The sequence below is a fragment of the Anomaloglossus baeobatrachus genome, unplaced genomic scaffold (assembly GCF_048569485.1).
Source record: "Anomaloglossus baeobatrachus isolate aAnoBae1 unplaced genomic scaffold, aAnoBae1.hap1 Scaffold_111, whole genome shotgun sequence".
Lineage (NCBI taxonomy): Eukaryota > Metazoa > Chordata > Amphibia > Anura > Aromobatidae > Anomaloglossus > Anomaloglossus baeobatrachus.
Window position 1 is genome coordinate 540876 of NW_027441881.1, and position 13078 is coordinate 553953.

Consider the following 13078-nt stretch of genomic DNA (forward strand, 5'->3'; position numbering starts at 1 on the left):
CCTATCTAAAAAATTTTTGCCCAAACCCACCTGCTTTAGAGCGGCCATCATGAAATTCCAACTTACCCGGTCAAAGGCCTTCTCCGCATCCACTGAGAGTAAACACATGGGAAGAGAATGAGCCCTCGACCGGGTCATCAGGAGGAACAGTTTGTTGGTATTGTCACGCGCCTCCCGACCTTGTACGAACCCCACTTGATCTGTGTGTATTATCCCGGGCAAGGAAGGAGCAAGTCTGTTGGCTAAGGCTTTGGAAAAAAGTTTTAGGTCTAGATTGATCAGTGAAATGGGTCTGTAATTTGTAACTAACATGTGATCCTTCCCCGGTTTGGGGATAACACATATATGGGCTTCGAGAGATTGCGCCACCCATTGGGAATTTTCTGAGATGGAATTAAATACTTTAGTCAAGAACGGGGATAGCTGAGTTTGGAATATTTTATAAAATTTAGGGGTGAACCCATCTGGACCCGGACTTTTGCCTGAGGGAGATTCTTTAATGATAGATGCCACTTCTGCTTCTGTAAAGTCCGTCTCTAAATTTTCAACCTCAGCGCTGGGTATAACCGGTAGGGCCGTTCTGGATACGTAGTCGTTTATTTTATTTTCTAATGCGTCATGTGGCATGTCTCCAAATTTGCCCTTTATGTTATATAGGTCTCTATAATACTTTTGGAACTGTTCCGCGATGAGAGTTGGGTTCTGAGTCGAAGAGCCGTCTGCTTGTTTAATCATGGGAATGTGGCTGGGGTCTCCCCTAGGGTGTAGAATCCTAGCTAGTGGTCTACCACATTTATCTGCATACTCATAGAGGAATCTTTTTATTCTAGTCCTATGTCGCTCATACTGTCGGTCGAGAATCGATTTAAGCTCCTCTCTATTTTTGACTAGCTCCGCCAGTGTCAAAGGTGATAATGTCTTCTTATGGGCCCTTTCCAGATCTGAAATATTCTGAAGTAGGGACAAAATGGTTTGGGCTCTCTCTCTCTCTTAAGCCTAGCCCCATGTTTGATCAAAACCCCTCTCAACACACATTTAAGTGCCTCCCACTGCACGGGAAGGGCTGTGGGGTCTTCTGAGTGTATTTCTAAAAATTCATCAATCGTGTTCTGTAGATCCTTCATGCACCCCTGATCCCCAAGCAGACTATCGTTCAGCCGCCAAGACCACGGCCTCCCTGCCCCATCTGGGATAGTAAGGCTCAGGAATATAGGAGCGTGGTCAGACCAGGATATACTGCCTATAGAGGCCTGTATCTGCCAAGTCAGAGCCTTTTGGCTCACAAGAAACAGGTCTATGCGGCTGTACGAGGAGTGAGCCGGGGAGAAGTATGTGTAGTCACGCTCCACTGGGTGTAACGTTCTCCACACATCTACCAATCGAAGCTCTTGTATTGAGCGTTTAACTTTTGTTAGCTTTCTGAGAGAGAGAAAATTGTGTCCCGAAGTTGTATCTACCTTAGGGTCCAAAGTGAAGTTTAAATCGCCACCCACGATCACGGTCCCTTCTGCGAATTCATCCAATGATGACAGGAGAGAGGAGCAGGACGTCGCCAGATCTCTGTTTGGTAAATACCAATTGACAATGGTAAAGATAGATGAATTAACATTAATTTTCAGAAAAATGAATCTTCCCTCAGTGTCCACTCTCGTGTCCAGAACAGTGTGCACCAGGGCTTTATGGATGCCTATAGACACCCCTTTTGATTTTGACTCTGGGTTGGTGCTATGGACCCATTTGGTGTAATATCTGTCTTTAAAGTTAGGGAGGTGACCAGTTTTGAAATGTGTTTCCTGAATCAATAATATATGGACTCGTTTCTTATGCTTGTCAAAGAATACCTGAGACCGTTTTTGCGGGACATTGAGGCCCCTCACATTCAATGAGCCAAAGGTAATCTGCGTCATTCTGAGGAGGAGGAACGGTGAGGAACCGGGAAGTAGGGTCAGAGGATGGGGATGGGAAGAGAGGTGTGGGTGGAGAGAATAGAAAAGGTTAGGAGAGAAAAAAAAAAAAAAAAAGAGGGGGGGGTAGAAGGATTAAGTATATGAAGGAAACTACAAACAAAGAGAGAGTACCGTAGGCAAAAAGGTCAAAGCACCTCTTGCCTGTAGGGTCGTAACGTGACCCTTATACTTGGTCAAATAAACTAGAGGTAAATGCAGAAAAATAAGAATCTCTATATACCAGGGATGTTAATCCTACGCCACTACCCTGTGGCGTGTTATCCCAATCAGGGAGGGAACTTTCCACAAAGGAGCCCCCTGCCCTGGACTAAAAAACAACTTTTAACTATATATATTTTGATTTGCAACTTGTTAAAAGCACTAAAATTAATACATCTAGTTATCAAATATTTTATAGTAGTACATACAAGTTCACAGTTCTGTTTATGTTGGAGGGCATAGTATATTAATTAAGTTTTTATAAGGAATACATATTATAATATTCGTATTGAATATACATAAGTGCTGACATGGAAGGATATTTATATATTCTTCCCGAAGCTTCCAGAAGCTTCTGGAAGGTTACGTCATATGGAACTATATTCAACTAAACACCCTATATGGATTGAACAGTTGGTATATAACACACGATGGAGGGGGCTACTGCTCGCTCCTCCACATTGCCTGCTGTCAGAAGACTCCAGTGCTGCAAGATGAAGACACACTGTCCGGCCTAAGAGATGACACCCCCTGCCTTGCCATTCAGGACCCAAAGAGAGATGGGTAAAGATTTCCCATTGATCAGTATGGACTAAATGAACTCTTTGCGTAAGCTATCAAAGTATATTATTTTTCCTTTCTGTAACTGAACCCTGGCAACCATTTTTAAATAGATAAAATACATTTATTTTTTACATTTTTGAAGTCCTTTCTTTCATGCGCTTTTACGTATTTGAAGAAAAATATATTTAAGAGTATATTTTTTAACATTTGGTGAGCCAGCTATTCGTGGTTTTTTTACATTTTTTGTTGTTCCTTCACTTTGCATAAGGGGGGTCGAAGTAATAAGTATCTTAAGTATCTCCTGCAAAGGATCAGGAATCGACAATTTATAAAAATCACGCAGAACCTAGGAAATACGTATAAGTCAAGTTGCATGAAAGTTTTTTTGAATGAACTTTAAAGTCTTTACAAAGCCTCAGAAGTTAACTTTTGACGTATTTTTGAGCAAGAAAGATAAAGCCAGTCCATAAGAAGTATTGGACGTGTTGAAGAAGGTGAATCAAGTCTTAGAAGATCATCTGATCAGTTCAGGTAAGAAAATGGATTTTATCTCTTCATATGTTAAGCAAAGTAAACTTCAGTTCACTTATTCAGACATTTCTAATGTGGAAGAGCTTTGGTTACGCTTTTATAGGGAGTGTGAACTTGAGAATTCACGTATAGAATGTGCAAGGTCTTTTAATAGAGAGAAACAGAAAATCAGAAATGTCTGTCATTTAGTCTATGATTTTCACAAGTTAATAGTAGAAAAATGTAAAAATGGTGGAAATAGACAACCTGAATTGTCAGGAGAGTCAGTGATAGAAAAATCCAAAGACTGCTTAGAACCTGGAATGTCAATCAGTGATATGGTGAATTCTGACTGTAATGTTGGAAATGATAAATCAGATTTTGATAATGGCGGCAGACACGTGCTACCTAATCAAGGTGCCTTTCAACATACTGAGAAAGAAGCAGGAAATGACGTAGAGAAGCCAGAAGGGGGAGGAGCCAGAGTGGGAGACGTGCAGAAAGGACACGTGCAGAGAGAAAATGGCGACGATCAGTTTCTAAAAATAGAACAGGCTAAGTTAGGGATTAAACTTAGAAAAAATTTATTGGACATATGCAAATTAATTCCCGCATATAATCCTAAAATACATGTTTGCAGAAATTCAGAGATATTTGAAAGTTCCATTGAGAAGTTAAATTTAACCAATAGTGAGACGAATCAGTTATTCCGTATGTGGATACCTCAGCATTTCTTTAGACAATTGACATTAAAAAAGTCTTCTGACAATGAGACATTTGATTGTTCAAATGATAACGATATCATAAGGCTGAAAAATCTCATCTTCTGTGCAAGGAATGAATCTGATCCAAATTATGAGATGTTGAAGGAATTACAAATTGAACAGAATGAGAGTACGTTCTCATTTATGTCCGTTTTTGAACGCTTGTATAGGGCGGTCATTCCAAATGTCAGATTGGATGGAATGATACATTTATTCATCAAGAAATTTAATTTCCTTGACAATGCCGCCTGTGCGGTGGCATTAAATAAAAAGTCCCTATTCGAATGTACGACATTTATCGATTTTGTTAGAAGCCACCAAAGTCAATCAAAACAGAAATTAATTAATTCTGAAAAACCAACAGTGTCTCCCAGATCCAGATATTTCTGTGACAGGGTGTATGAAATTCGAAGGAAGATGCATACGTGTTACAAACCATACAATGCATCCCAATTTTTATCATCTAAAAATCTTTTTTCACAGGAAAAACCCTTGTCTCCAGTGGAGGGTTTGGTCACTGGGATTGATGATCCCAGACAAATGATGAGTAAAAGTTGGGAAAGACAGAAACAGGTGTCTTGTGCAGATTCTTTCCCTGGGTTAGGATTTGACCGCCAGCGACAGCTGGGAGACATTCTCTCTCATTTAAGAGAAAACCTTGAATTACATAAGTTCAGAGATTCCTATAAGTTCAAAGTGAATCTAATAAATCGAATCTTTGAAGAAAAAATTAGGTATGGTCTTCAGTTAAATAAAGTGGATTTCTGGGTAAATTAATTTTATTGTTTGATAAATATGTTTATTCATATACAGTGAATCAATGCATATATATATATATATATATATATATATATATATATATATATATATATATATTAAAGGTAGTGATAGTAAATCAAGGTCATATTTTCATTTAGTAAAATGATAGTTTAATGTTATAAATTAATAATTTGATCTCTGTATATGGATAATAATATTTAAAATAAAATAATAAGAGAAAGTAACGGATTTTAAGTGTTTCATTTTTATCATAAATATGATAATTTTATTCTTTTATTTCCCTCAGAATTTATCAGTAAAGCAAATTGATGAAGTATTAACTTTTTATTTATACATATGTTCTTGTCCTCAATCAGGTAACATATATTTTCTTGTGTAAGGTTAATCGCGAAAGCATGATTAATAATAATTATTATTTTCTCAGGTACCAATTGTCAGAGAACTATTATTTTAACGTTTCTTTTATGAAATATATACATCTTCTTTAGAGTTATTAGAAATGTAATCTGAGCTTTGGAGTGTAGTAAAACTGCTTGCTGTTTTGGAATGGTGTTCTTTGCACGTAACCAGAGCATGTGACTTGGTACTAAAGCTAATAATAAATGTTTGTTCCATGGTCATATGTACAGTATGTAATACATTGGAATTTGTTTTTTTCGAGAAGTACTTCAAATTAGTAACATAATTTTTGAAATGCGCATAGAATATTGGAAAAAAAGGGATATGTGTCTGTCAGTTTCTATGTAGAAGTATATGTTAAAGAACCATGACAGTCTTGTGTGCATAGATGTGTCTATGAATGATTGATTGTTGGAGCAGCTGCTAATGTGAATGTTAAGTACTTTGGATCCAGAGAGAAAAAAAAAAAAAAGGGGAATTTTTGTTTTAACTTCGAGGTTATAATACATGTATGTATACTATTAGAATAAATAAGTTATAGTACATAAGTATAAATAATGAAGGAATTTATACAGAATATATATCTTATTCTTAGACATATTTCTTTAATATAGAGATGTTAGGATCTTTTGTGTTAAGTCACTTCTTTTACTGATACATAGATTGGTAATCATTTTTCTTTTCAAATATGGAAGTGATATTTATAATATGGTCTTGAAGATATACCACACAAATTTTAATTTAATTTAATCTAAACATATTAATTTTTATAATATCATATTTCATGATATTGAAAGGGAGAGGTTTGGTCTCAATCACACACATTTATATTTGATAAATATATGTGTTTATAGGATACTTTAATAATTAATATTTCAAGTACAAAGGAAGAATTGAAAAAAAAATATATTTGAAGTATATCATAATGCATTTATATACTAAGAGAAGTGTATTATTTGCAAGGTTACATGACTTAATTATTTTTATAGGTTGCTGATATGATAGGTATGGTAATCCTATAAGATACTGGTAACATTAAGGTTATGTATTATTAAAGACATAGGTGTTATATACATAGAAGGCCTTATTTTTATTTTAATTTTTATTTTTATTCCGATTTTCATTTTTCCTTTTATTCCTAATTTTTATATTAATTATTATTTAATATTCACATTTTTAATCAAAATCTTAATTCTACAATTTTTATTTTTTTCCTTCAAATTTTAAATATCTCAATTGAGAAAACACTTCAATATTTAGTTCAGTAATATCTAATATAAGAATATTACTTTATTAAATATGAATCATATTAAAAGGGAAAAGTTCCATTTTTTGGAAGAAAAGATACTTCCTTCATCAATATATACAATTGTTTACTTTCTGGTAATACATTATTTTTATATTAGTATGTTAACACAATAAGGATGAAATATTACTTATAGTTACACATTTCCTTATAGTAGGTTATTTAATAAATAATAGACAAATCAAATAAATTAAATTAGAGTAATAAAGATGGAAGATCGAGGTACATCTAGGTTTACCTTCCTATATTTACAAATAATATATATTATATTTTTAATCAATAATAATTTATAATGGGTATTATTGTGTTTTGATGGAATCATCCAGTCTTTTCTAAAAGGTTATTTGCTTTGGTTTATAATTTTACAAATAATCTAACTAAAAAGCCACATTGTTGCCTTTCATATTTATAATATGATACATGTTATAGGTACACATTATATTATTTCATATTTTATATTATATTTTGGTTACATTCAACACATTGCCACCTATGGGTTTGGAAGGGTAATGCACCAATGACAAAAAAGGTCATTACATGAGAATACTATTGTCTATACCATTATGCAGTATTATTACATCATTCTAAGTATCAATTATATTAATACTTCTACGATAATAATAATGACATGGTATTATAGTATTAGAGTTATGATACGCTGTGACATTTATTAGTGATAGTTATTGCCATATTTGGTATTTAGATTAGGGAATGAAGTCGTCAATCAAGATTACAGAAGATAAAAAGACTTTATAATTTTCCTAAAGTTAAAAGGGATTCTGCAAAAAGGTCCAAAAGGTAACGTCTCAAATAAGACTGTGAAACATACAATACACTTACCGTGCTTGCACCTCAGAAACATAGTGGTCTTATGGTTCAAGGATGGACAATGACACATGGTCTGTGCATTAAGACCTCCCTAAAGTTACTAAGAAGAGCAATGACGTGTTAAAGTTAACCCCTGTCGTGCTGACCAAGAACGTCTTAACATCTCTTCCAGGATTTGACAACAGGCAGCATGGAGGATAAAGGTGACTAATGTAAATTACACTGCACAGACATCAAAGACTTCTGCTATTCTTTAACACTCATGAACTGTGGTTTATCAACATTGGCTATGGACTTTGTAATAAAGAATAAAGTTTATGGACTTGATCTAACGATGATAAACGCAATATGGGACTGTATAAATTGGTAACCATTCATTTTTATCAAAGGATTTATTTCTAAGAGACTGTGTTTATGCCAGATTACATCGGAGATAAGAAGACATCAACTCAGATGACATCATATGGTGACCGGATTTGATTTTTGCATTTCTTTTTAGGTCTAGCGAAGTATAGTTATATATTTTTATATGATTGATCAGTCACGGCCTATCATAACATGAATCCACATTATTATATTATTGAACTTACAACATGAATAATCCAAATTGATTATTATTCATCATTATTATTGATATTAATCCATTATCACCAAATAAGGAAAGAAGATTTGTTATTTTAATGATGTATTAATTCTCGGGGTTACTCCACCCGCTTCAAGGGGGGATTGTTAAAAGCACTAAAATTAATACATCTAGTTATCAAATATTTTATAGTAGTACATACAAGTTCACAGTTCTGTTTATGTTGGAGGGCATAGTATATTAATTAAGTTTTTATAAGGAATACATCTTATAATATTCGTATTGAATATACATAAGTGCTGACATGGAAGGATATTTATATATTCTTCCCGAAGCTTCCAGAAGCTTCTGGAAGGTTACGTCATATGGAACTATATTCAACTAAACACCCTATATGGATTGAACAGTTGGTATATAACACACGATGGAGGGGGCTACTGCTCGCTCCTCCACATTGCCTGCTGTCAGAAGACTCCAGTGCTGCAAGATGAAGACACACTGTCCGGCCTAAGAGATGACACCCCCTGCCTTGCCATTCAGGACCCAAAGAGAGATGGGTAAAGATTTCCCATTGATCAGTATGGACTAAATGAACTCTTTGCGTAAGCTATCAAAGTATATTATTTTTCCTTTCTGTAACTGAACCCTGGCAACCATTTTTAAATAGATAAAATACATTTATTTTTTACATTTTTGAAGTCCTTTCTTTCATGCGCTTTTACGTATTTGAAGAAAAATATATTTAAGAGTATATTTTTTAACACAACTAAAGCTCTGTATAAAGAAGGGAGAAGGGGCTTTGAGAGGGTATTGTACCTTATAATGTTGAGGGGCGCCCCCCATTACACCCAGGATGGAAGGAGGGAACCCGCCACCCCCCTGTCCAGGGCGATACAATAACCCCACAACGCGAAATTCCCATCAGGACCAGGGGATAGACTCCATCGTACTGTGATCTTATAACCAAAAACATACTAGAACAATTTAATCCACCATTCTCTTATACATCAGACCGGCCTCCCTCCTCTTTCTCTACGAGAGCCACGCATCCGATCACCGGCTGGGACGGTGACTCCCCCCCATTGGAAAGTCCGGCCAGTCCTCTATAGGCACTAATGGAATGTCCAAGGCCGCGGTGAACGAGGGTAAATCCGCCGGAGACCGAAGAACATGCATTCGTCCCGCGTGCCGAACCTGCAGGCGGAAGGGGAACCCCCAGCTATATGGAAACTCGTATGAGCGGAGAATGTCCAGCAGAGGTTTAAGAGCTCTTCTCCTTTGTAAGGTAAAACGGGATAGATCTTGTAGAATCTGGATTTGGCTCCCCTCATACGATGGTGATACTCCACTGCGGAGCTTAAACAGAATGGCCTCCTTAATAACATAGCGGTGGACCCTACAGATCACATCCCGAGGTCGGTCGTTCTGGGCTGGTTTGGGGCCCAACGCTCTATGCGCTCTATCCAATTCCAGGGGTTGGCTTGATGGTTCACCCAGAATATTATTGAAGATCACTTGAAGGGTACCATGTAAGTCCTTGGACTCGACAGACTCAGGCAGGCCGCGCACTCTGAGATTGTTTCTTCGGCCCCTATTTTCAGCATCATCCATTGCTTCAACCACGTATTGTATTTGGCGGGAGTGTTGTTCTAATAGTGCCCCGTGGGCCTGTGAAGTGTCCTCCATATTCTGAATTTTAGCTGCCTGCACTTGACTCTGGGTGTCCACTCTCTCCACCTCCCCTTCAGGGCTGACAGCTCTGTGCGGTATGCCTGCTCCAATCTGGTTATATATGCCTCCATATCTTCCCTGGTGGGTATAGCTGAGAAACGTGCCCGCATCTCATTAAGCTCTGTCAGAACTCCTGACTCTTGTGTTTTTGTTATGGCTGGCTCTGACCCTGCATGCTTGTCTGCATCTGGTAGCTTTAGATTTATGTTGTGCTTCTCCCTGGGTACGGTCTCACTTCTGTCAGGGACCTGTAACTCATTTGCAGTGCAGTGTCCCCCCTCCTGAAATTCCTCACACTCCTGCATGTGTGTTATAGGAGAGGACGTTGCTTCCCCCTCCAGAGGCCTCCAGGCTTCAGGGCTACTGTTTACATCAGCAGGCACTTCCCCCGTGCTTCTCACTCCGGGTTTCCCCTGTACCTGCAATCTTGGGCTGTCTGGCCTTATCTTCTGTATCTCCTCTTCACTCCGGGTGGTCTCTCCTCTCAGTCGCGTCAGCTGCTGAGCCTTTCCCTGCATCTCCATAGCTGCCATCTCACTGCTGCACGCTGAGCTCACCTCGTGTGTAGCCTTAGCAGCCATCTTGGGTGCCACCTGTGAAGCTTCTCTCTGCCCCGGCCCGGATAAAAAGTGTTTGATCCCTCTCTCCTCCGATTGTGAAGCTCTGCTGCTGCACCCCTGGGATCTCTCTCGTCTCCTCCGCTGCATAGCCTGTGTTGCAGAGTCCTCAGTTGCGTGGATCATCAGTTATAAAGTCCAGTGGCAGGAGCTAAGACAAGTCACGTCCTCACTCCTTCATAGCCAGGACACGCCCCCACACGTGTCATTTTAAAAATATAAAAAAAAGCACATACCTCCACCAGCTTTGCAGTCTCTGCCACGGCTGTCACCTCCATCCAACCCCCAGTGAATTTGAACAACACATCTTCTTCACTGGGGGCCGGAAGCAGCGTCAGCAGGGCGTGGCCTGTGCCGGACACTGTCATTCAGCACCACAGACAGCTCCGGAAGACACAGGTAAGGCGGGGCTTTCCGCTCTCCGTGTGTTATTACGTATAACACACAGAGAACACGCATGTGCCACAAACACGGTACACTGGGAGCAAACCACCCCTTTAATACGTACGTGAAAAAACTGTACTTTTTTTCATGTTCGTGTGAAGGGGCCCTTAGGGAAAGATAGACACACCAGTGGGCGTGACCAGGCCGTTGGACAAGCCCACCCAGGGGTCTAGACAGCCTGGGGTGGGAAAACAGTAGTTAGTGTAGTTTTGGAGTTCAAGGAGAGAGGAGTGTGGGCTGAAGCTAAGTGTAGCTCCAGCAGAGAAAGTTCAAGTTGAACGGTGCCAGGGTAGGAGCCCTGGTGCCACTGGCTAGATGGCAGACGGTGGTCTCCGTCAGCAGGAGACGGGAAGACGGCTTGGCAGAACAGAGGTGTACCGGGCCAGGGTTGTAGCCCGCCGGTACCAACACAGGAACAGACCCAGAAACCGGAGCACAAAGGGGGGTACTCGGACCCTGAAACCAGGACCGGAAATAAGCGGCCTGGTTAACCAACCGATTAAGGCCAGGATTATAGGTCCTGTCCCACCCAAAGTCCCTGATAGAAGACAACAGCCCACCGAAAGGAATAAGAGGTCACCGCCAGGGCCCATAGATCCCACGGGCCAGCATCTGCGGGCTCGGCTCTTTAGGCCACATCCAGCCGGGAGCGGACTCTTGAGTTCCAGACTAGGAAGTCCATCTTACACAAAGTCAGTGCAGAGGAAAATTATAGAGACCACCAGCCTGGGTGGGGGACCCGAATGCAACCGGCCACCAGCGCCTTACTTTACCAGAAACTCGTGTGATTTCTTGACTGATTAATCAAGCACTCCCCCCTGGCGTCGCTATACCCTGCACCAGACAGCACATAGGGAGCATAGTTTTCCCATTTCCTGGCAATAGACACATGGAGACAGGCAGAGGAGGAAAAAGCTGTGGAGCCTAGGAGAAAGGCTTGTGACTTAGGCTGGTTTCACATCTGCGTTGTTTCAACGCAAACGGACTCCGTCACTAATGTTTACAGTTCATTTATTTACAGTGGAAGAACGACAGCATGACTCATGCACTACCCGCATGTGTCCACATGGTGTCGTGCTTACACTGTAAATAAATGAACTGTAATACAGTAGTGACGGATTCCGTTTGCGTGAAAATAGCGCAAGTGTGAGTGGGGCCTTAGCTACCTAGGAAGTGAGGGTAGGCAACACTCATTATGAGAGTAGGATTCCACTTGTGAGAAACTCACGCTTATCTCGCATCGCATCACCCGGCACGGCCTGCCTCTTTCCTGACAGGAGCGGGTCAGCTGCATAGAAATACAGAAGCAGACCCGCTCCTGTCGAGAGAGAGGTAGGCCATGCCAGGTGATGCAATGCAAGATATGCGTGAGTTTCTCGCAAGTGGAATCCTACCCTAAAGGTTACTAAAGAGGGATACAGAGGCCCCTGAAAAGAGCTCCAGCCGGATGTTGCTTTTTTATGGTACATCTCACGTTATGCCGGCGTCACACAGGACGATAAATCGTGCAATCGCATAAGCAATCGCACCCGCCCCCGTCGTTTGTGCGTCACGGGCAATTAGTTGCTTGTGGCGCACAAAGTAGTTAACCCCGTCACACGCACTTACCCCCCCTAGGCGACGTCGCTGTGGGCGGCGAACACCCTCTTCCTGAAGGGGGAGGGACGTTTGGAGTCACAGCGATGTCACACGGAAGCCGGCCAATAGAAGCGGAGGGGCGGAGATGAGCGGGACGTAACATCCCGCCCACCTCCTTCCTTCCGCATTGCCGGCAGGACGCAGGTAAGCTGTGTTCGTCGTTCCCGAGGTGTTACACGGAGCAACGTGTGCTGCCACGGGAACGATAAACAGCCGGAGCACAGAAGGAGGACCGACATTCTGAAAATGAACGACGTGTCAACGAGCAACGATAAGGTATTTTTGCTCGTTCACAGTCGTTGGGAGGTGTCACACGGTACGATATCTCTGATGATGCCAAATGTGCATCACTAACGACGTGACCCCGACGACATATCGCCCGTTATATTGTACCGTGTGACGCCGGCATTAGTCCCTGGTTCCTAGACAAAATTTCCCCTTGACACATTTTCGTGACTTTTTTTTTAGTCACAAATACTAGTTAAAGCAATAAATGGAACATTTTTATTTTCTGCTAAATTCATGAACTGTGTGCAAAATTTTGAAAACTTTGGGGCAAAATAAATTCGTCAAAAAAAGACAAAATAAGAAAATTGGCTTCATGAAATCACAAATGATGAATCCGGCCCATAGTTTTCTTAGATGTTTGTTTGCATATTATACCGTACTTTCCGAATTATAAGACGCACTTTTTTCCCCCCAAAACTGGGGGAAGAATGGAGGTGTGTCTTATAATCCGGGTATGGTAT